The 21829-nt window shown below is 42.4% G+C and overlaps 1 long non-coding RNA gene across 1 annotated transcript in view; it reads left to right on the top strand.

The window, feature by feature from the left end:
* Window positions 1–1059: 1059 nt before the first annotated feature.
* Window positions 1060–21829, top strand: part of LOC148146978 (uncharacterized) — a 60323-nt gene continuing 39553 nt past the window's right edge. The window contains exons 1-3 of the long non-coding RNA XR_015760028.1: window positions 1060–1190; window positions 2674–2787; window positions 21002–21077. This is a non-coding gene — a long non-coding RNA (uncharacterized LOC148146978). The remainder of the gene's footprint in view (window positions 1191–2673; window positions 2788–21001; window positions 21078–21829) is intronic.

The raw sequence follows: 21829 nt of genomic DNA, 5'->3' as shown, positions 1-21829 counted from the left end.
TTCATTCATCCTTCCCATTTCCCAATCTCCATTCTAATTTCTCCTCTGTCCTCTCCTTCCTTACTCTCTCTCCTTTTCCTTGCTCCTCCTGTAACGTCTCTCCACACTCTAGTCCATCTCCTGCCACTATTTTCCCTTTTTCCTCTCCCCACATCCGGTTTTGTATCCTCTTGTTCTGAACCACTTCCTGCTTTGGAATACAGATTGACTTATTTTGAGCCCTGGATCAATAATTCTCCTGCCTTTAACCATAAGACTATACTTACTCTTGACTAGCCAGCTATTTCATCATGAAATGTCAATGGGTTAAATAATTACAGTAATAATCTCTGAATGCTTAGCATTTTTTACTAAAATTTGTCCCATTTATTCATTTTGTAATTCAGATTTAAAATTTAGGTCAGTATCATCTACCTGAAATTTGGCTTGTTTATGAATCAGCACTTAATTGGATTTTCAAAGTGGGTCATGGAGTCTGAAACATCCTATATATTGTATAATGGCAAGTTGATTCACGTCTTGCTAAATGGTATTCTAACTAATCGACCAGTTTGCAGCCAATTTTGTACCCACTTGGCTTAGTATATTGGGACAGACTGTTAGAAAGTGTTAACCAATGATTCTTTAATGCGGAATTGAATGAAAATACATCTATAGACCACTCTAGAAACTTTCAGTGGTGAGGTAACGATGGTGTGATGGCAATGTCTGAAAGCCATTAACACAAATAATGTAGAGTGAATAATATAAATGAATAATGAATGGATTTCATTACTTAGCACATGTTTTTAGTTGAACATGTCTTTCTATCATCAAGAAATAATTTCATTTGATAAGGGGCAAAATCATGATAATTAACCATAATATTTAAACCTTATTTTGATTAGTCATATGTTATGAAGAGCAAGTGTACATTTACAAAGCATTTACATAACATGTATAAGTATTGCATTTCAAAGAGGACTGCAGAATTGTAAATGTTCTACATTTCATCAACAAAAGGGTACCAGGATAAGCCTAGCAACTAGGAGAAAGTGAGGATTGCAGATGCTGGAGACCAGAGTTGAAAAATGTGGTGCTGGAAAAACACAGCAGGCCAGGCAGCATCCAAGGAGCAGGAGAATCGACGTTTCGGGCATAAGCCCTTCTTCAGGAATGAGGCTGGTGTGCCAAGCGGGCTGAGATAAAAGGTAAGGGGGAGGGAATTTGGGGGAGGGACGCTGGGAATATGATAGGTGGAAGGAGGTGAGGGTGAGGGTGATAGGCCGGAGAGGTCGCGAAGAAGATTGCAGGTCAAGAGGGCGGTGCTGAATCCGGGGATTGGGACTGAGATAAGGTGAGGGGAGGGGAAATGAGGAAGCTGGAGAAATCTACATTCATCCCGTGTGGTTGGAGGGTTCCTAGGCGGAAGATGAGGTGCTCTTCCTCCAGGCGTCGTGTCGTCAGGGTCTGGCGCTGGAGGAGGCCAAGGACCTGCATGTCCTTGGCGGAGTGGGAGGGGGAGTTAAAGTGTTCAGCCACGGGGCGGTTGGGTTGGTTGGTGCGTGTGTCCAAGAGGTGTTTCCTGAAACGTTCCGCAAGTAGGCGGCCTGTCTCCCCAATGTAGAGGAGACCACTTCGGGTGCAGCGGATACAGTAAATGATGTGTGTGGAAGTGTAGGTGAATTTACGATGGATATGGAAGGATCCATTGGGGCCTTGGAGGGAGGTGAGGGGGGAGGTGTGGGCGCAAGTTTTGCACTTCTTGCGGTTGCAGGGGAAGGTGCCGGGAGTAGAGGTTGGGTTGGTGGGGGGTGTGGACCTGACGAGGGAGTCGTGGAGGGAGTGGTCTCTCTGGAACGCTGATAGGGATGGGGAGGGAGATATATCCCTGGTGGTGGGGTCTGTTTGGAGGTGGCGGAAATGACGGAGAATGATACGATGTATCCGGAGGTTGGTGGGGTGGAAGGTGAGAACCAGTGGAGTTCTGTCCTGGTGGCGATTGGAGGGGCGGGGTTCAAGGGCGGAGGTGCGGGAAGTGGAGGAGATGTGGTGGAGAGCATCGTCGACCACGTCTGAGGGGAAATTGCGATCTTTGAAGAAGGAGGCCTAGCAACTACAGATCAGTCAGTTTAACTTCAGCAGTGAAGAAATGTTTAGAAACTATAATGCAGGAAAAATATTACCAATACTTAGTAGACAAATGCAGATTAATTATGGAGAGGTAACATTGATTCATGAAGTGAAAATGATGTGTAATATTTTACTGGATTTTTAAAAGAAGAACAGAAACAATTGATCAGTGCAATGCCATTGGTGTGAGTGTACATAGACTTTCAGAAGATATTGGTAGGATTGCCAAAATTAGAGAAGTGAGAGAAGTTAGAGCTCATGGTGCAAAAGGGACAGGTGCAACATCCAGTAGATCCAAAGTTGATTCATGATCAATTACAAGACACAGAGACTAAAAGTTACTGGATGTTCTTTTTGGGCTGGTACAACATTGTCGTGGAGCTCCCAAGAATCAGCTTTGACTCCCTTGTTTTACCTGATACTAATTATTGATCCAGACCTTGGTGTAGAAGTCCTGTTCTTAAACTTATGTATAAATAAAGGAGACAAAGACTTGGCTTCATAGATGTATTATTAAAAATATTAAAATAGCTGTATGATTGTGTTTCTAACTTAATGCAGAATCTTCCCAGCTGCTGAATTACATAAGCAATGGTCAGAAAATGTTGGAAGAATTACATGAGATGGGCAGTGAGAACCTCATCTGTGTCTGGAGTAGAAAGTCCCATTTTCGAAGTGAGTGTTCAAATGTGAGACGCGATGTTCACAAGTGTGCTGTAGATTAGCATGCATTAATGTCCTTATTATTACATCAACTATTGTCATTGATGTACAGTTTCCAATTCTCCCACCAGCTGCGTAGAAACCAATAAGCAACATTTAATGGTGTAGTAGACAGTGAAGAAGGTTACTTCAGAGTATAGTGGATCTCGGTAAAATGGGCCAATGGGTTGAGGAGTGAGAGATGGTGTTTAATCTAGATAAGTGTGAGGTGCTACATTTTTGTAGGACAAATCAGGGCAGCATTTATATACTTAATTATAAGGTCCTGGGGAACATTGCCGAGCAAAGAGACCTTGGAGTGCAGATTCATAGTTCCTTGAAAGTGGAGTCGCAGGTGGACAGGGTAGATTAGATTAGATTCCCTACAGTGTGGAAACAGGCCCTTCAGTCCAACAAGTCCACACCGACCCTCCAAAGAGTAAAACCCACTCAGATCCATTCCTTCATATTTAGCCCTGACTAATGCGCCTAACACTGCGCAATTTAGCATGGCCAATTCACCTGACCTGCACATCTTTGGATTGTGGGAGGAAACCGGAGCACCCAGAGGAAACCCAAGTAGACACAGGGAGAATGTGCAAACGCCACACAGACAGTCACCCGAGGCAGGAATCGAACCCCGGCCCCTGGTAAGGCAACAGTGCTAACCACTGAACTACCGTGCAGGCTCAGTGAAGAAGGTATTTGGTATACTTGCCTCCATTGGTCACTACATTGAGTTTAGGAGTTGGGAGGTCATTTTGTGGTATACAGGACATTGGTTAGGACACTTTTGGAATACTGCATTCAATTCTGGTCTCCCTGCTATCGGAAGGGCATTGTGAAATGTGAAAGGATTCAAAAAAGATTTACACTATGTTGCCAGGGTTGGAGGATTTGAGCTACAGGGAGAGGGTGAATAGGCTGGGGCTATTTTCCAGGAGCATCAGAGGCTGAGTGGTGAGTTTATAGAGGTTTCTAAAATGATGAGGAGCAAGGATATGGTGAATAGTCAAAATCATTTCCCTAGGACAAGGGAGTCCAAAACTAGAGGGCATAGTTAAGGTGAAAGGGGAAAGATTTAAAAGGGATGTAAGGGCAATTTTTTCACGCAGATGGTGGTGCTTCTATGCCAGAGGAAGTGGTAGAGGCTGATACAATTTCAACATTTCATAGAATCATAGAATCCCTACATTTAAAAGGCATATGGGTGGATATATGAGTAAGAAGGGTTTGAAGGAGTATGGGCCAAGCGCTGGGAAATGGAACTAGATTAATTTAAAATATCTGGTCAGCATGGATGAGTTGGACTGAAGGGTCTGTTTTTGTGCTGTACATCACTATTACTATAACCTGCTGACTATTGGTGACTGCTCATTTCGTTTGCCCTCCATCTTGAACAGCAATCATGAACATTCTTAGGGCAAGTTCCATGGGCATTGACCACATGTAGCATGTGTCCATCATGTGCCAAATTCCCCCTCTCCAACATGACTGGGGCAAATGACAGGAACTATGTAGTCCAGCTGGAGACCACTAACTGCTTCCCCAGTACTGGTGCCAATATCCAATGAATTCACACTTGTTTCTCCCTCACCAATCTTTGAGCTACTTGTTTACTTCTTTAATCTTGTTGACTCTGTGCCAGCTCGCTCATGGATCAGGTAATAATCTCTGGGTTTTTTTTACCTTTTTGGTTCTGCTTTTAACTTAGCCTTTCATTGCTCATCTTTCCTCAGCATAACCTCTTTCTACCCATATTGTTGGTACCTAAGGTGGACCACAACAACTTAATTTTTTCCCTCCCACTCCAAATTTGTCTGCAGCCCAGATGAGATATCCTGAATCCAGGCACCAGGCAGGCAACATAATCTTTGGGACTCTCGATCCTTGCCACAGAGAAAAGTGTCTATTCTCTTGACTATATGATTCCTGATTGTAATTATATTTCTCTTTTCTTCCCCCTTTTGAATGGCTCCCTGTACCACAGGGCTATAGTCAGTTTACTCATTCTCCCTACAGTCCCTACTGTCATCCACACAGGGAGCAAGAAACTCAAACCTGTTAGATGGGATCAAGGGCTGAGATTCCTTCAGCACTACCTCCTCAATTCCTCTACCTGCCTCACTCATAGTCACACTCTCCTGTACCTGACCACTGCCCAAATTTGAGGTAGTTAATCTCAGGGGTGTGACTACCTCCTATATGTACATAACTCTCTCCCTCCCTGACAGCAGGCTGTCTGAATTTACTAGTTGCATGCATTACCTTGATTGAACAGGAATGGAGTAAATGTGCGAATGAACCTTATGTCCATTATTGGACAATCTGTATTGGATTTTCTTTGCTGAAACCTTCAATGTACTTTATTTTTTCCAAATCAACCTGCTCAGAGATGTTATTACATGCCTCTGGGGCAGGTGTGACTTAAACCTGAACCTCCTGACTCAGAGATAGGATCACTACCACTGAACCACAATAGCCCTTATTCCAATATATTTTATCTTTCAGGCCTAGTACAAAGGACCCTGGAGGTAATTGGCCAGCGGTATCAATGGAATCGATGATAATCATAGAGGGGCCAATATCCTGCTATGGGAGCAGGAAGAGTGGGCAAAGGCTCAATCTTTAGAGAGGTTTCTCACAAAGGCAGGTGACTCTGAAAGCTTTGCAAGGCAGTAGATCAACCTACTGGAGCAACCATTAAGAAGATGGCATAATGAAAGCAGTAGCCTGGAACTTGGGAAAACAAGAAATAATTTGGTGCCCAAAACCTAGTGTTTAAAACCATATCATAAATTTAAGAAGTTCTAAATGTTAAAATCCTAGTCTGGACTGTGGAAAATATGTAGTATTATGATTGGACATTCGTGCTTTATTCCATTATTTTAGTTCAGAAGTTCCAATAAATTTTGTTATGAATGACTTGCGTCAATATACAGTCCACTCTATAATTGTCTTACTCACTGCTCTGTTATCCATCACTAAAAAAAAGTATATGACAAAATTGCTATAGCTGCATCCTCAAAACTTGATAGGAACCATGAATGTTCTGCATTTAAGCCAATGTTCACACAGCCATAATGTAGAGCAAAAATAATGGCGGTGGAACCATGGCTCACAAGGTCAATCTGAAGATAAACACAATCTCATCATCATAAATGGAATCGCAAATACCACTTCTGTCTGGAGGAGCACAGAGTTCAAATTATCAGCTATCAAATTGCTCTGATTGAGATACATAATTTGACACCATAATCATTACAATTGTACTAAGCATTAGTGTAATGGAATATTTCCTAGCTCTTGATTGCTTTTGAGTTCAGCTTCAATATAAGCAATATAAAGAAATCACATCATTAAATTATTTCCTACAGATGTGCTAAATTCTGAATATTCATGATGTCTTGATGATAATTCATGGCATACCTTGATTCAAATAGGACTACAATGTATAGTTCTGTTCCTGACTTTTGCAATACATTTATGGTCAAGCAAACAGAAATCATAATCTAGTTTAAATTGCGTAGAATAGCATGTTTACCTCACAAAACTAATTTTAGCCTCAATGAAGTATAACAGAATAATGAGTAACAGCAGAATAATGAATGGTAAGTACTTATATGTCACCTCGCTCAATATTAGCATAGTTCTTCCTGAATTGGAAGGCTCAGTTCACTTCTGTGCATTACTGAGGTGCAGTCTTTCAGATGAGATGTTAAACTGAGAGCACATTTACCCATTTAGCTTAAAGTGATTTTGAAAAAAGTACTAGTAAGTAATGAATTAAACAAATCTCAAAGATGTTTGTCAGGTCTGCTGTGATAACTTCTAATAATTGAGCACCAGAGACAAAATACAGACTTATGATTGCTTTATTCAAGTACATATCACTCTAGTTAAAGCTCTGAATATTTAGTCCATTTTGATAATGAGAAAATTGTATAAATTTCAAAACCCAGATACTCTGTCTCCAGCATCAACACCTTGCATTTTGCTCCTACTGAAACAGCATGGCACTCCAATAACTTTCAACAATGAGTCCACCCAAGATTTTTGTCAAGCAAGATCTAAAGCAGATCATCTCTCACCCTCCAAAACACCCCAATCCAACAATTTAAACATTACCCTAAAGAGTTTGTTTTTGAACTATCTTGTAACATATTTATAATATCAGTCCAAGTTATTTACAAACTAAAATTGTGGCATCAGTAGATTGGTCAATGTGTACAACTTCTGAATCACTGCCATGTTTAGTGCAGTATATTCTAATTAAGTCCTCCAGCAAAGCTTTGATTTTAGAACATAGAAAAGTACAGCACAGAATAGGCCCTTTGGCCCACGATGTTGTGCTGAGGTTTAATCCTAATGTAAAATATAGTAACTTAACCTACGCACCCCTCAACTCACTGCTATCCACGTGCTTGTCCAGCAGTCACTTAAATGACCACAAATTAGGTCTGCCCTATATTAAAGTCAGTTAATGAAATTCATTAAAATTAGTTGGAGCTTATAGTTGAGATGCCAAAGAGAAAGTGCAGTAAATTTTTGTTTACTTCAACATATAGCAAAAAGGAAGAGGAGTGTTGAAAGTTGCCACTTACTTATATTCACTTCCAACCATCTACTCCCCACTTGCATCTACACCCTAGACCACTGCAGCCAAATCATTCCCCAGACAACTCCCCAACTTCTGTTCAAAACAGCCTGCCCCACATTCCATTCCTTTTTGCCCCATTAACTGTCACCACCTTAACCAATACTCTGCTCCCCAGCCCCACTGTATTCTGCATCTCTCCACTCACATGCTCCACTCTCCTTGCTCCACTCCCTGCTGGTCCACTTACGTCCCTCTCTACTCCCTCCCACTACCTACTCTCCCTTTCCCACTCCCCTTCCCCAGTTTCCTATTCCTCTTTCTCCTATTCCTCAGTCACCCTTAACTCCTGTGGCAGCTGCTATCCTTTCCATCTACCTGCATGACATCTTGGATTATAAAAGTGTTCATAACAATTGCTCCTGGAGGACACTTCCCCACTAGGCCACTGACTGACTCCCACAGCATTTAGCTTCTAGGAACAACGAAGAGGCGAAAGATTGGGCAGCCCTAAGGTTTCCCTGGGTGTCTTCTCCCAGGCTGGGAGTGAATAACAGGAGGTCATCACATTGCAGGATGGAAAGGGGTGATTGTCCCTGCCAGACCAGGCAAGGTGAGGAGAGGAGCTTGATAGCATTGGAACTTTTCAATGGGTTCAACTAAAATCCAGCTAAAAGTTGAGAGACAAATCGAATTATTTATATGGACACATACCATCCAGAGAGTTTGTGAATAATGCACATGGGAAAGAAGCAAATGCATGAGTGAATGGAGTATGACCAGAATGCATACTCAAGGGATTTCAGTATCCTATCTGACTTATTAAAGTTGAAGGTGGGAAAGAGTGTGACATGAGAGCAATGCAACACCTGGAAGAATGATGCACAGTAAGCTATGTGCCGTAACCGGAAGATTTGATCCAGAAGTGGAATGGGTAGTTATAGAGTCACAGAGATGTACACTACAGAAACAAACCCTTCGGTCCAACTTGTCCAAGCCGACCAGATATCCTAAACTAATCTATTCCCATTTGCCAGCACTAGGCCCATGTCCCTCTAAACCCTTCCTATTCATATACTCATCTAGATGCCTTAAAATCATATTTGTACCAGCCTCCACCACTTCCTCTGGCAACTCATTCCATACATGCATCACCCTCTGCCCCTTAAGTCTTTTCTGAATCCTTTCAAATTTTCACAACACCCTTCCAATAGGAAGGAGACCAGTATTGCATGCAATATTACAAAAGTGGCCTAACCAATGTCCTGTACAGCCACACCATGACCTCCTAACTCCTATATTCAATGCTCTGACCAATAAAGGAAAGCATACCAAACACCTTCTTCACTATCCTATCCACCTGCGACTCCACTTTCAAGGTCTCTTTGTTCAGCTGCACGATTAAGTGTATAAATCCTGCTCTGATTTGCCTTTGCAAAATGCAGCACCTCACACTTATCTAAATTAAACTCCATCTACCATTCCTTAGCCCATTGGCCCATCTGATCAAGAGTTGAGAGCATGGTACTGGAAAAGCACAGCAGGTCAGGCAGCATCCAAGGAACAGGAAAATTGATGTTTTGGGCAAAAGTCCTTCATCAGGAATGAGGCTGGGAGCCTGGGGGGTGGAGATATAAATGGGAGGTGGGTGGGGCTGGGGGGAAGGTAGCTGAGAGTGTGATGGATGGATGGAGTTGGGAGTAAAGGTGATAGGATGGAGAGGAGGGTGGAGTGGATAGGTGGGACAGAAGATGGACAGATGGGACTAGTCATGAGGATGGTGCTGAGCTGGAAGGTTGGACCTGGGGTAAGGTGGAGGGAGGAGAAACGAGGAAACTGATGAAATCCACATTGATGCTATGGGTTGGAGGGTCTGGAGGTGGAAGATGAGGCATTCTTCCTCCAGGCATCCAGTGGTATGAGAGTGGCGATAGAGGAGGCCCAGGATCTGTGTGGGAGGGGGAGTTAAAGTGTTTGGCCCCAAGGTGGTGGGGTTGATTGGTGCGGGTGTTCCAGAGATGTTCTCTGAAGTGCTTTGCGAGTAGGTGTCCTGTCTCTCTCCCATTGAACTCCGAGGTAACCCTCTAGGCTGTCCACTACATCTCCAACTTTGTTGTTCTTCCGTTATCGCTGGAGAAGAATGTCCAGAATGCTTAGGAGAGGGTGAGGACCATTTGGAGAATATCTAACCTGACCGTATGACTCAGATGGAGAAGGATACTTGGTCAGTTACCAGGGATACAAATCTATATAATGCCAATTTGCCACCCAAGCAAACTTAACTACCTGTTTGTGCCATAATATATTTCCCAAAATATTTAATGTGTCACATTAAATCTCAATGCATTGACAATTTAATTGTGTTAACAGCCTCACAATTGCCCCTTTTCAGAAGTTGGACAGGCCTCTATTTCAAGGCCCAATCGCCTCCTGTATCATTGTAGACATGCATTGTGATGTCAACCTCCTGATCTGCCAATTGACTTTGTGAAGGAACAGAAGGACAGCTGTCTGATTTTCTTTATACTCACTCAGGAACGTGGCATTGCTGGCTGCCAGCATTTATTGTCTGTCCCTAGTTGCCTTTAAGAAGATGATTGAGAGCTGCCTCTTCAACTGCTGTGATCCACATGCTACAGATTCACCCACAATGTTTCCATGTATCTGCTGCCTTGTCCTTCCAGCTGGAAGTGGCTATGGATTTGAAAGGTGTTGTTTAAGGGTTTTTGGTGAATCCTTGCAGTGCAATCTGTAGATAATACATGCTGCTGCTACTGAACATTGGTGATGGAAGGAATAGATGTGGTGCCAGTCAAGTAGGCTACTTTGTACTGCATTGTGTCAAGTTTCTTGGGTGTTATTGGAGCCGCACTCTTCCAGACAAGTGGGAAGAATTGCTTCATACTCCTGACTAGTGCCTTGTAGATGGTAGACAGCTTTTGGGGAGTCAAGAGGTGCGTTAGTCTCTCCACTACTCCTAGCCTTTGACTGGCTCACGTAGCCATTGTGTTTATATGGTGAGTTCAGTTGAGTTTCTGGTCAATAGTAACCACAAGGATGTTGATAGTGGGAGAACATGGATTGTCAAAAGGCAATAGTTAAATTGTCTGTTATTGGAGATGGTCATTGCCTGACATTTGTCAGCCCAAGCCTAGATATTGTCTACATTTTGTTGTATTTGAACATGGACTGCTTCAGAACCTGAGGAGTCACAAATGATGCTGAACAACACACAATCATTGTTAAGCAACCCCAGTTCTGACCTTATGATGGAGAGAAGAGTGTTTGCTTTCTCATTCTAATTGCTTTCAGTTTTGCTTGGGCTCCTTGATGCCACACTTGATCGAATCAGTCCTGATGTCAAGGGCCGTCATTCTCACCTCACCTCTGGAATTTAGCTCTTTTGTCCATGTTTGAACCAAGGCTGTAATGAGGTTAGAAGCTGAGTGACTCTGGCTGAACTCAAACCAGGCATCACTGAACAGATTATTGTGGAGCAGGTGCTGCTTGATAGCACTGTTGATGACACTTTCCATCACTTTACTGATGATCAAGTGGAGTCTAATAGGGCAGAAATTTGGCCAAGTTAGATTTGTCATGCTTCTTATGTACAGGATGTACCTGGGTAATTTTCTACATTGTCTCATAGCTGCTAGTTATAGCTGTGCTGGAACAGTTTGGCTTGGGGAGCAGCAAATTCTGGAGCACAAGTCATCTGTTATATTGCTAGAACGTTGTCAGGGCTCATTGTCTTTGCAGGATCCAGGATCCAGCAATACAAATTTCAAGTGTGTCAGAACTGTTAAAAGTCAGAGGTATATTTAAGGTTCAAAGCAATTACAGATGAAAAGAGAAGAACAAAGAAAAGACATTTGGAAGGATAGGATGTAACAGAGACTTAGTGATAAAAAGGATGATGATGCAAGGCTAAAAGAGATAATAATGAGATACATAAAGAAATAAAAGGATCACCTTTACAGAAGATTGAAATGGAAATCACTGTCATTAATTGCCACTGTTTAAAAATATAGGATCAGTGTTATGATATTGGGGTGAATGGTGAGCTCAAATAGGTGTTAAGTGCCTAATCAAAAGATCAGGTGCTATTTCTTGCACATATTTTGTGCTTCATTAGAAAATTAAAGGAGGTAAAGTGGGAATAGAGCTAAGAATTAAAAAAATACATGAACAGAAGTTTAAAGATATACTTGCAGAGCTACCATATTAAACAGTTGCTTATTCTATATCTTTTACACCAATGTAGAGGAGATGACATTGTGAGTAGTGAATGCAGCATACTGAGTTAAGAGAAGTACAGTGAACTTTTGATTAATGGACTCTTATGGGAGTGTGCCAGTCGATAAATTTTCCAGTTGATCAAGAGTTCTACATAATCAATGTAAAACACACACGCTAATGGAAATGTAATACGGGGGTATACACATGACTATTATACTTTATTTGCAGCAAAATCACTGAAATAATACTGCAAGTTTTACCTTAAATTAAACTTAGCAGCTGAGAGCCTTCTCACTCAAATGACTACTCGGACATCACAGAGATCGCAATAATACAGTAAACTTCCAGTATTTGAGGTATGTATGTTTTGCTGGTTTATTGAGAGTGCTGGTTCATAAGGTGCCAGTTTGAATAAACTTTCCTGGACAAGTAAAATAATGTTTCACCTGGAAAGGAATGCTTCGGGCCTGGATTGGGAAGTAAGGAGGGAAAAAGCAGGTGTTGCATCTCCTTCCATTCCACCAGCTCACCTGGAAAAACACTGTTAAATGAGAATTTTCAAGGGGATGATTATTTTGTCCTGTCTAAAGGAGGGTGAGAGGGGCAGGGATATGGCTATGTGGGGGGAAGGAAAAGGATCTCTACAGTAGATTGTGATGTATAAAATTATGAGGAACATGGATAGAGAATTCTCTTTGATGGAAGGATCAGGAACAGGGGCATAGGTTTAAGGTAAGGGATGGAAGTTTTAAAGGAGCTGTGAGGAAAAACACATTTTCAACCTGAGACTGTTGTGGATTTTTTTTAGTAGGTAGATCATATGTTAAAGAAAGTAACTAGCATTCTTCAGGAGGAATCAGAACCATGGTTACTGTTTGGTTATAAATTATTTCTGATTTGTTTATGGATTTGTAACTAAAAGTAACTGGAGCATCTCACTTGAATCAACAAACTTTACCTGAATATATTGTGTCTATAGAGGCAGAAATTATTTTGTGGACTGTGTACTGTAATATGTTAGTGCACTGCAATGAAATTTATGACTGTATTCCCACAAGAACTGCTTGTAATGATTTCTACTGAGATCAGTACGCCCAGTAAATAATTTGCATAGTTTTTGCATTTGTTTAACTGTATAGAAGAATAATTATGTTAGATACAAATCAGCCAAACTGACCCCCACTTTGAGTTCGAGACTTGTTCTCCTGTCAAATAAATGTTTGTGATAGTGGCTTTTGTGAAAATGTTAGTGTTGCTCCAAGGCCAGCATTTAGAGTCACCGAGATCTACTGCACAAAAAAAAAGCCCTGGTTGACCATTTGTTACTCATTGCTTGTTGCCCTTGAAAATGTGGTGGTCAGCCACATTTTAAAACTATGGCAGTTTTTGTGTTGTTGGTACACCCAGAATGCCTTCACAACAAAGTTGTGCATTTTTGGCCCATTGACCATGCAGGAACAACAGTACAGTTCCACATCAGGACAGTGTATGACTTGCCACTGAATTTATAGGTACTGGCATTCCCAAACACACCCTTGTCCTTCTAGATAATTGAAGTCACTCATTTGGAAGTGCTCTAAAGGAGACTTGCTAATGGCATATACTGTTGCCATTGTGTATGGATGATGAAATAAGTGAATGTTTAAGTTGGTAGATGGGGTACTGACAATCAGGGTGTTTGTGCTGGTTGATATTGAGCTTCTGAAATATTCCAGAACCTTCACATAGCTAAACAAGTAGAGCATATTCTAACACATGTTTGACATTTGCTTTGAAGACAGTCGTTGAAACTTTATTGCTGGAACAGCACAGCAGGTCAGGCAGCATCCAGGGAACAGGAGATTCGACGTTTCGGGCACAGGCCCTTCTTCAGGAATGAGCAGAGAGTGTTCAGCAGGAGAAGATAAAAGGTAGGGAGGAGGGACTTGGAGGAGGGGAGTTGGAAATGTGATAGGTGGAAAGAGGTCAAGGTGAGGGTGATAGGTCGGAGTAGGGTGGAGGCGGAGAGGTCAAGAAGAAGACTGCAGGTCAGGAAGGCGGTGCCGGGCTGGAAGGATCCGGCTGAGACAAGGTGGGGGGAGGGGGGATGAAGAAACTGGTGAAGTCCAAGTTCATCCCCTGCGGTTGGAGGGTTCCCAGTCGGAAGATAAGACGCTCCTCCTCCGACCGTCGGGTTGTTGTGGTTTGGCGGTGGATGAGTCCAATGACCTGCATATCCTCGGTGGAGTGGGAGGGGGAGTTGAAATGCTGTGCCACAGGTTGGTTGGGTTGGTTCGTCCGGGTGGCCCAGAGGTGCTCCCTGAATCGCTCCGCAAGTAGGCGGCCTGTCTCCCCAATATAGAGGAGGCCACACCGGCTGCAGCGGATGCAGTAGATGATGTGGGTGGAGGTGCAGGTGAATCTGTGGCGGATATGGAAGTTTCCCCTGGGGCCTTGGAGAGAAGTGAGGGGGGAGGTGTGGGCGCAAGTGTTGCACCTCCTGCGGTTGCAAGGGAAGGTGCCGGGAGTGGTGGTTGGGTCGGTGGGGGGTGTGGATCTGACAAGGGAGTCGCGGAGGGAGTGGTCTCTACGGAAAGCTGATAGGGGAGGGGAGGGAAATATATCCTTGGTGCTGGGGTCTGTTTGGAGGTGGCGGAAGTGACGGCGGATGATGCGCTGTACATGGAGATTGGTGGGGTGGTAGGTGAGGACCAGTGGGGTTCTGTCCTGGTGGCGGTTGGAGGGGCGGGGCTCAAGGGCGGAGGAGCGGGAAGTGGAGGAGATGCGGTGGAGTCTGGTGGCGGTTGGAGGGGCGGGGCTCAAGGGCGGAGGAGCGGGAAGTGGAGGAGATGCGGTGGAGGGCGGTTGGAGGGGCGGGGCTCAAGGGCGAAGGAGCGGGAAGTGGAGGAGATGCGGTAGCACCTCTGGGCCACCCGGACGAACCAACCCAACCAACCTGTGGCACAGCATTTCAACTCCCCCCCCCACTCCACCGAGGATATGCAGGTCATTGGACTCATCCACCGCCAAACCACAACAACCCGACGGTCGGAGGAGGAGCGTCTTATCTTCCGACTGGGAACCCTCCAACCGCAGGGGATGAACTTGGACTTCACCAGTTTCTTCATCCCCCCTCCCCCCACCTTGTCTCAGCCGGATCCTTCCAGCCCGGCACCGCCTTCCTGACCTGCAGTCTTCTTCTTGACCTCTCCGCCTCCACCCTACTCCGACCTATCACCCTCACCTTGACCTCTTTCCACCTATCACATTTCCAACTCCCCTCCTCCAAGTCCCTCCTCCCTACCTTTTATCTTCTCCTGCTGAACACTCTCTGCTCATTCCTGAAGAAGGGCCTGTGCCCGAAACGTCGAATCTCCTGTTCCCTGGATGCTGCCTGACCTGCTGTGCTGTTCCAGCAATAAAGTTTCAACTTTGATCTCCAGCATCTGCAGACCTTACTTTCTCCCTTTGAAGACAGTCAACAAGCTTTGAGGAATCAGTAGTTATCTTGATCACTGTTGAATTCTCAACCACAGGCCTCTTGCAACCACAATAGTTAAATGGTTGGTCCAGTTATGTTTCTGGTCAGTGGTAATCTCAGAATTTTAATTGTGGGTTATTCAGTGATAGTAATGCTGCAAGGGGAAAAGGTTAGATTCTCTCCTATTGTAGATGGTCATTGCATGGTACTTGAGTGACATGAACGTGACTTACTGCTTATCAATACAAACCTAAATATTTTCAAGAGTTTTGTGGATGAAGATTTAATTGCTTCAGTTTGTGAAGTTATGAATGCTGCTGTACACTGCAGCAATCAGTAAGTATTCCCAGATTCTGACCTTATTATGATGAATGGGGGTTTATTGATGAAGCAATAGAAGCTGGATGAATCTAGAACATAGCCCCGAAGATCTTCTGCAGTGATGGCACAGAGCTATGATGATTGGCCTCTCTGTTAGATATGACTCCAACTAGTAGAGAATTTTCCCTTGATTTCAATTGACTTGAATTTTGAGAGGGTTCCTTGATGCCACATAGTGACATGTCACTCTGATGTCAAGAGAAGTTACTCTAGCTTCATTTCTTGAGTTTGACTGCAAGGCCTAGAGCTGAATGGCCCTCAGTGAATGCAAAGTGAGCATCAGTGAGCAAGCTATTGCTGAGTAAATGCCACTTGATGTTATAGTGGTGAAGTCTGCCATCACTGTGAAGATGATTGAGAGTTAACTGGCGAGAAGTAATTGGCTGGATTAGATTTGTTCTGCTTTGCACATTCTTTGATAGAAATCAATATTATAATTATATTGTAACAGCTTGGGTAGAGGTGTGGCTTGTTCAGAATGAAAATCTACAACATTACAGTTGGAGTTTTGTCAGGTCCCATGTTGTTTGCTGCATCCATGATATCATGTGGAGTGAATTGAATCAGCTCAAGACTGGCACCTGTGATGGATCATCTACTTGGCGCTTGTGGTTGATGGTGGTTGCAAATGTTTTAGCCATCTAATTTGCATTGACATGCTGGGCTTCAGCAACATTAATAGAATGTAGACCTTCCTCTTTCTTTCCTTAATTTTCTATTACCATTCACGATTGAATATAGCAGAACTACAGAGCTTAAATAGAGTCATTAGAGTCATAGAGATGTACAGCATGGAAACAGACCCTTCGGTCCAACCCGTCCATGCCGACCAGATATCCCAACCCAATCTCGTCCCACCTGCCAGCACCCAGCCCATATCCCTCCAAACTCTTCCTATTTATATACCCATCCAAATGCCTCTTAAATGTTGCAATTGTACCAGCCTCCACCACATCCTCTGGCAGCTCATTCCATGCATGTACCACCCTCTGCGTGAAAAAGTTGCCCCTTAGGTCTCTTTTATATCTTTCCCCTCTCACCCTAAACCTATGCCCTCTAGTTCTGGACTCCCCGACTCCAGGGAAAAAACTTGCCTATTTATCCTATCCATGCCCCTCATAATTTTGTAAACCGCTATAAGGTCACCCCTCAGCCTCCGACGCTCCAGGGAAAACAGCCCCAGCCTGTTCATCTTCTCCCTAAAGCTCAGATCCTCCAACCCTGGCAACATCCTTGCAAATCCTTTCTGAACCCTTTCAAGTTTCACAACATCTTTCTAATAGGAAGGAGACCAGAATTGCACGCAATATTTCAACAGTGGCCTAACCAATGTCCTGTGCAGCTGCAACATGACCTCCCAGTTCCTGTACTCCATACTCTGACCAATAAAGGAAAGCATACCAAACACCTTCTTCACTATCCTATGTACCTGCGACTCCACTTTCAAGGAGCTATGAACCTGTACTCCAAGGTCTCTTTGTTCAGCAACACTCCCTAGGACCTTACCATTAAGTGTATAAGTCCTGCTAAGATTTGCTTTCCCAAAATGCAGCAGCTCACATTTATCTGAATTAACCTCCATCTGCCACTTCTCAGCCCATTGGCCCATCTGGTTTAGATCCTGTTGTAATCTGAGGTAACCCTCTTCGCTGTCCACTACACCTCCAATTTTGGTGTCATCTGCAAACTTACTAACTGTACCTCTAATGCTCGCATCCAAATCATTTATGTAAATGACAAAAAGTAGAGATCCCAGCGCCGATCCTTGTGGCACTCCACTGGTCACAGGCCTCCAGTCTGAAAAACAACCCTCCACCACCACCACCCTCTGTCTTCTACCTTTGAGCCAGTTCTGTATCCAAATGGCTAGTTCTCCCTGTATTCCATGAGATCTAACCTTGCTTACCAGTCTCCCATGGGGAACCTTGTCGAACGCCTTACTGAAGTCCATATAGATCACATCTACTGCTCTGCCCTCATCAATCTTCTTTGTTACTTCTTCAAAAAACTCAATCAAGTTTGTGAGACATGATTTCCCATGCACAAAGCCATGTTGACTATCCCGAATCAGTCCTTGCCTTTCCAAATACATGTACATCCTGTCTCTCAAGATTCCCTTCAACAACTTGCCCACCACTGAGGTCAGGCTCACTGGTCTATAGTTCCCTGGCTTGTCTTTACCGCTCTTATTAAACAGTGGCACCATGTTTGCCAACCTCCAGTCTTCCGGCACCTCACCTGTGACTATCGATGATACAGATATCTCAGCAAGAGGCCCATCTAACCCATTGTTTGTAAGGTCATTTAGCTTGGTCTATAGCAATGAATTATGCAATTTGTCTGAGTCCAGGACTGTGTGGAATTAAAGGCCAAAGTAAAGCACAATCCTAAATGTGCAATAACAATGTTAAAATAGTTGAAACTGCTTGTTTCTTTGAATGAATAATTTGTTCCTCTTTTGTTTGGTTTCAACTTTCTCTGTCTCTTTGACATTAGCAGACTAGAGTCTTATCTTTGAAAAACATGCAGCAGAAAATATCCAATTTTAACATTTGCTGTAGGTGCCAATATGCAAAAGTGGCTCCGCTGTTATAGTTGTGGCCAGAAATCCCCACACCATCAGTTCCTGTGTTTCAGTGCATGACACACTATATTCAGCCTGCACTAGCCCTATGCAAATAAATGGATGGTGACCCAGCCCATAGATCATCACAACCTAAATACTAAATAATAATATTTATGCAAAATGTGCTGCCACTGCCAAAGTAAACATGGTGGAACTTATCTCCTCCCCATTTCTAGCAGAAATGATTGATAGTACAAAATTGGCCACACAGTGTAGCTGCAATCAGAGACAATTTAAAAGCCAGATAGTGTTGGGAATGCTCAAAGTAACACTTAACAAAGTTGGATACTGGAACGTAGCAGGTGCATGAACCGTCTCTTCTTCCGAGTTCCTTTCCAGATCACACACCATCCTGCTTGAAAATGTATCACCCACGATTTGCACTGAACCTGCTGATTGATGCTTAAAAATGTATAAAAATGGATTCAGAGTCAACCCTAACAAGTTGACTCTGAATCTATTTTTACACTCCAGTGTAAAAAGAATATTGGAAAATCATTGTAAAGCATTAGATATATCATTTTAATTTTAATTGTAAATTTGTGCTGGTTCCAGAGTATAAAAGAATATTGTAAAAAGAATATTGGAAAGTCACTGAAAAGCATTGGATATATCATTTCAATTTTAATTTAAATTTGTTCATAACTGGTGGAAATGCAGGAAATTAGCAATATCTGAATTTTTGCTTGAGGGGCAGGGCAAAGTTAACAATTGGCAAAAGGTTGTGATCGAGGGTTCAATAAATTGGTGAAAAATAGAGGGAACTCAGGCTTAACATAAAGACATGATTAAATCATACACACAAATTTTCCTTGATTGTTTGCACTGAGATCATTTTGCCATACTCAAGCTATTGTCTGACAAACACTTCAAAGGAATCCTATGCTATATCTAATGAGAGCTTGATTAACAATAATCACTGTGACGCAACCAACCTGCTATTCTTAAAAGCCTTCCACTTTACTTAGAGGGGAGTTGCAGTTAGTGGGTGAGACCTACTGCTGTGTTAACTATAGGTGAAAGTAGGAGCTACACAAGTAAAGCACCAGGAAGGAAAGAGGGTTTCCATGCTCATGATTGCAGTTTCGCAGGTTTGAGTGGTGGAGGTTGATAGGAGGAGCTATGTCATGTTTCTGAAGGAGGTCCTCAAAACCAATCTCAAAGAAGAATGCGAGCAGATAACCTTGGAGGTCAATGCCCAGAGACTGTGTCCTAGGACTGTGTCAGGAAGAGCCCTGATTTCACAGGTGACATCGTCAGTGAATTCATCTTCACATAACATTTCATACTCGCTCACCCACAAATCTATCACACTATTCAATGCACCACATCCCTAAATATTGCTCACCCATCAGCAGTCCTTGTGACTCAGGACTCAAACTAACATCCAAATACATACAAGCATTCCAATGATACTTGTCTGTTACCATTCACATGTCTTCACCTATGACGTACAAAGTTAAAAATCGCACATCAAGTTGTAGTCCAACAGGTTTATTTGGAGGCACTAGCTGTGGATGACAAAGATGTTGCATTTTCTAAGTCACCATTGAAGAGCTTGTTTCTACATCTTGGGGCTAGCTTTGATAGTGACATATCTTTTGGCACAAGAGAAAAAATGTTGTTCCTGCATTCTGCCTTTATTAAACTCTCAGTGCACCTTCATTCCTGATACTTGGCATAATGTGTAAACTGTAGATTGACCAATTGATCTCTTGCTTTCCAATCAATTGTACCCCTTTATTGCCCCCAAATCTCCTTTTCTTGATTTTCTGACTTTAGCCATCTAAAAGTATCGCCTTCTCTACCACAGCAGTCTCAATAGGAAGAGAGAAATCAATAGTACAGCATTAATGAAATGGTCCCATCATATTATTGGATGTTCGCAGCTACTGGCACCATCTGTGCCTTTGAAGCCAATATAGATTTAGTATCTGCTTCAGGTGAATTAGTGGGTATGATGGGGCTACAGCTGGACAAGGAAAAGAATAGTTCAGGCTGCAGCTCATTTGATGATGTGGTCACAGGTGGTTTCTGCTACATTGGACTCCAATGAGGATGCATAAAATGTTTGTGTGTTTTTTTAATTCATTCAGGGATGTAGGCTTCCCTGGCTTGGTCAACATTTATTGTTTATCCATTGTTACCCTTGAAAAGATGGTAGTGAGTTGACTTCTTGAGCTGCTAGGGTCTTTTGGTGTCCTGTCAGACAATCTTCTGTCACTGTCAAAGAGCATGGAAGAGTCTATTCAGAACTGGTCAAGAATATCGTATGGACTTTACTCGTTCCTTAGGGGATTCTTAGATCAAGAGGCACTGCAATTACAACCTCTGTGCATGTTGTAGATTGTGTGTAGATAGGCAACATCCTATGGGTATGCAGCATCTCTCTCTCTCTCCCTCTCTATCAATCTGAGCAATACCTCCAAAAGCAGTCCACAGTATTTACAGAAACTTTGAAATAACAGAAATTATTCTCAATCATCTTACCTGTGAGTTGAGTGACTGGTCCTGTAAATAGTACCAGTGCTGAGCCTCTCTTGCTGCTTAACGTGTGTTCTTTGAAGAGTGATATGTGAACATGGTGAATGGGCATTTTTGGTGTAAGCTTATAACTATTGTATCATATTGACACATGGAAATACGATATTAACATTATAAAAGTGGGTTACAACTGGCTCAAAAAGGACAGGGCTAGGTATTAAATATTATTGGATATGAGATTTTGGAAAAATGGAAACTTAAATATTCACAGAACAAAATCCCTGTAGAATACTAGTGTCACACATAAGAAAGAGTTGTTTTGAATTATTTTACCATTTTCCTGCCTATATCAGAGGTGATTTTTTTTTTTGTTTGTTTTCTTTCCTTTTCAAAAACACAGGCAGTGGTGTGTCTCCCCAAAACTTGTTCATGAGGTCCAATTCTGGAAATGAGACTTTGAGACATTAGAATAAGAGGTAAGCTTTTAGATAAGTCTGATCATGCTTTTGCTGTTTTCTGCCCTGATGTAAAAAGCAGGTTGGTAGAAAAAAATATCAAATCTTTTTATCTAAAGCTATTCAAAAACTGGCAGTTTCAGTCATGTGACTGGGTCTTCTGGTTGAGCTACTCGGATAACAAACCAAAATCATTGCATATATTACAGGATAACTGCAAAGGCCATTGGCACCATTTCATAAATAATATGTTTCAGTGACTTTTTTTATTCAAATGGATTGAGCATAAGCATTTGGTTCCATTGTATTACATTGAGTGGAATGTCTACACAATGCATGGAGTGTGATTTTCTAGGAGGATGGTTTAGCTTTTGTCTCTGGTTATCGGTGATCAGAACTTTTCAGAAATTATGGTAAGCTGGCATCATGCAGTTGGCATAATTGTTAGTCCAACAAAAAGTCAATTTCAGAAAAAAAAACAAAAGAATGTAGGATTTTAAAAACAATTCTGCTCCTGCCTTTGTGATATATCACTTGTTATTACTACCTTTCTTTTTAACACATTGACACCCCAGGTGATTCTGCTTTTAAATATTCTAAAAGGTTGTGATGTGTAATTTTTTAAAATGCATTTTGGTGTTATTATTTTAATTTTAAAACTGCCCTTATTAGTCTACATAGCATGTTAATTTAATCAGAAACATTAATGATTAGATGGATGAAAAATGTGTTCATCATGATTGTAGTACATGTTGCTATAGATATTTCATAAA

The sequence above is a fragment of the Chiloscyllium plagiosum genome, unplaced genomic scaffold (genome assembly GCF_037043375.1).
Source record: "Chiloscyllium plagiosum isolate Xiang-an unplaced genomic scaffold, Cpla_swu_hap1 HiC_scaffold_18, whole genome shotgun sequence".
NCBI lineage: Eukaryota > Metazoa > Chordata > Chondrichthyes > Orectolobiformes > Hemiscylliidae > Chiloscyllium > Chiloscyllium plagiosum.
Note: the sequence above shows the minus strand (reverse complement) of the source record. Positions and strands in the feature narration are given on the sequence as shown.